At 50.8% G+C, this 3,314-nt stretch overlaps 1 non-coding gene across 1 annotated transcript; it reads left to right on the top strand.

Moving 5' to 3' along the window:
* Positions 1–3,013: 3,013 nt before the first annotated feature.
* TRNAA-GGC (transfer RNA alanine (anticodon GGC)) lies at positions 3,014–3,087 on the top strand. Its single transcript has one exon. It is a non-coding gene; the product is annotated as a tRNA-Ala (tRNA).
* The last annotated feature ends 227 nt before the right edge of the window (positions 3,088–3,314 follow it).

The following is a 3,314-nucleotide window of genomic DNA, read 5'->3' as shown; positions in this document are numbered from 1 at the left end:
ACTTTGGTCCGAGCGAACAAAAAATGAGGCACATCCACAGCACACTGGTCTATCAGTCCCTATTAGTCATGATTGCCATAGGTAGAGCCTCCCTATCCAGAGGCAGTCTACCTCTGAATACCAGCTTCTGGAGGAGAGGCGAAGAACAGGGGAGGGCTCTGTTGATTTGTGTCTTGTTTCTGTGGGTCAAGCATCCAACTGTGGCCACTGGGTGAACCAGGAGGCTGGATTTGTGGTCCGACCGAGCAAATAAAATGATTATGTACTTACAGTATTTTAACATCTAACAGTCGTATTCTTCAACCAACGGCAATTACAATAATATAAACAGTGCAACTTCGGTGAGAACACAGAGACATAAAACCATAAACAGACCATTAGAAAAACAGAAAGGAAACAGCCGCCGCAGCCGCCAGTCTTCACGCATCCAGAAGGAAACTTGCCCCACTCCATGCCTGCCTACCAATATTTCCTGCTATAGATATCCTTCTCAGCCCTTAAGCTCCCGTAGCAAAATGAACAATGCGTTTCGAATGCTTGAAATGCACCGCAGACATGCTCCAGAATTAAAAGTGCACACTGTAGTTTCATGGTAGAGGAAAGGGGTGAGCCCTCAGAATAATCTCATGTGGCCCCCGGCCTAGTTTCAAAAGAGATTGGTTCAGGCCTCTAGCAAAAAAGGCATCTGTCCCTCTCCTGGAAGCCTTCGGCGCAGAGAGGAAGAAAGAGGGGGTGTCAGGAAAAGAGAGAGAGGGGGGGGTGTTAGGAAAAATGAGAGCGAAAGAGAAGGGGTGTCAGGGAGGGAGAGAAAAGGAGGCATTAAAAATTAGAGAAAGGGGGTGTCTGGAAGACAGAGAGAAAGATAAAGGGGTGTATGGAAGAGAGAGAGAGAGATGTCAGAAAGAGAGAAAAGGAGGCATCACAAAGAATGAGAAAGAAAGAAAGAAAGAAAGAAAGAAAGAAAGAAAGAAAGAAAAGGGTGTCAGGAAGAGAGAGAAAAGAGGGTGTTAGGAAGAATGAGAGAGAGAGAGAGAGAGAAGGGGTGCTAGAAAAATGTGAGAGAGACAGGAGGTGTCAGAAAGAGAGACAGCAAGAGAAAGGGGTGTCTGGAAGAGAGAAACGGGAGTATTAGGAAGAATGTGTGTGTGAGAGACACACACACACACACACACGGAGGGGGGGAGGCATCAAAAAGAAAGAGAAAGGGGTTGTTAGAAAGACACCTTGCTATTTGTTATGCTTAAACCGTTCATAGCCTCGTCGGAACACAGGAGCCGCCTTCTACGCTGGGTCAGACCCTTAGTCCATGGAGCTCAGTTTTGTCTACACTGACAGGCAGGAACTTTCCAGGGTTTCACAAAGGGGATGTTCCCTGCCGTGCCGGGAGACGCTGGGGACTGAACCTGGGACCTTCAGCAAGCAAAGCATGCAGAACATCAGGCGAGCCCCGCTGGGTCAGGCCAAAGGCTCATCTAATCCAGCATCCTCACCGGGAAGCCTGCAAGCAGGACCCGAGCACAGCAATCTCCGCTTGTGATTCCCAGCGACTGGCATCCGCAGGCACACTGCCTTCCACAGTGGAGGGAGAACGTAGCCTTCGTGGCTAGTAGCCATGGATCGCTTTCTCCAGGAATTTGGAGAATTCAAATTTAATTTGAATTCCATCCAAGATGGTGGCCATCGCTGCACCTTGTGGGAGCAAATCCCAGTTGTTACTATACACTGTGCAAAGAAGTCCCGAATCTCCCAACATTCACCTCCATTGGCTGGCTCTGCGTTCTTGCATTCTGAGGCCCATGGCTCATTGGTGCAATACGGCACTGATCCAAAACAACACAACCTGCTTCCCTGTCTGAACGAGCAGGCAGCTGGTTAAAAATGCCATTCTTTCACCCATCGGCCAGTAAAGATACACACATGGCAAAGAACAATGAAGGGTGGGGCGGTCACGGAGAGAGCAACAACATCATGCCAGGCCCTGTCAACGCAGAGAGACCACAGGGAGCACAGGGCCCGGAAACAGACAGAGTGACATTCTCTCGATAAATGAAGTCATGTCACAAACCTCTCCAACAGCTAGGCCTCGAGGATTTCTGAACATGGTTGAACATGGTTGAGCATCTGAACATGGCTGCGCAATGTGGGGGGAAATTCTGAATCTATTTCTGGAATTTAGAGGCAGTCTCGATGACATATATGGCCATGGCGGTTATTTTTGGTTTTACAGTTAGTAGGGCATACAGACAGAGGCCCATGTTCCCTCCTGGGCAACCATCCAGGGGCTACTTGCCAGTGGTGGGCTGGGCCAGAAGCAAAAGTGGGTGGAGCAACTAATGCAATTTGTACCTTTATATACAATAGGCCAGGTTCTACACACACTCCTAGCATCATAGAATCGTAGAGTTGGAAGGGGTCTATAAGGCCACCAAGTCCAACCCCCAGCTCAACGCAGGAATCCAAATACACACCCCTTCCTATCGTCCACCCAGGCAAGCGAGAGGCAGGATCAGAGTTCAGGGGCACTTCCCAACCAGGCAAAAGGACTCAAGGAGGGTCCGAAGCAGGGCCGACAGGTTTGAGATCCGTCGTCGTAAAAATCACCAAGTGCCTTTGGGCTCCGCTCCCTTTACTGATAAGCTCCGCCCTCATGCTTCTAGGCCCCTCCCCTTTGTAACCACACCGCCTGTGCCTCGGGGACTCCGCAAAGTGTTCCCGCTTTCCCTTCCCGCCAAAGGCTTTGACCAAAGTTTGGCCTGCTGTGCGAAATCTAACCGGGCGGCCAAGCGCCGTCCGCGTGCCCACTCCATCACACTTAATGCACGAGGGGAGAAAGCGGAAACGCCAGGAAAGGCAACTCCCATGGAAAGAGCAACACAGCTCTCCTTCCCCCCAGGCTGGGGGGCAGCAACGTTTGTGCAGGAAGTCCTGCAACAGAAGACAAGGCACCCCCGTGCAGACGCGCACATCTCCCATTCTTTCACATGGGACTCAATCTGGGAGGAAGGAGGGGAAGGGGGCAGTGTAGCTCAGTGGCAGAGCATCCGCTTGGCATGCAGAAAGACCCAGGTTCAATCCCTGGCATCCCCAGGTAGGGCCGGGAATGTCCCTGCCTGAAATCATGCTGCCGGTCAGTGTGGACGTTACTGAGCTAGAGTTGAGGCAGCTTCCTAGGTTCCTTTTTAAATCAGCCCTTTTTTTCAGAACCATGAGGACTAGAACCTTTAAAAAAAGAGAGAGTAGCTTAGTGGCCGAGCATCTGCTTTGCGTACAGAAGGTCCCAGTTTCAATCCCTGGCATCCCCACTTAGGAGTGGG

Source organism: Rhineura floridana, chromosome 22 (assembly GCF_030035675.1).
Source record: "Rhineura floridana isolate rRhiFlo1 chromosome 22, rRhiFlo1.hap2, whole genome shotgun sequence".
In the NCBI taxonomy this organism is placed as follows: domain Eukaryota; kingdom Metazoa; phylum Chordata; class Lepidosauria; order Squamata; family Rhineuridae; genus Rhineura; species Rhineura floridana.
The sequence above is the reverse complement of the archived record's forward strand: the minus strand, read 5'-3'. Positions and strand labels throughout refer to the sequence as shown.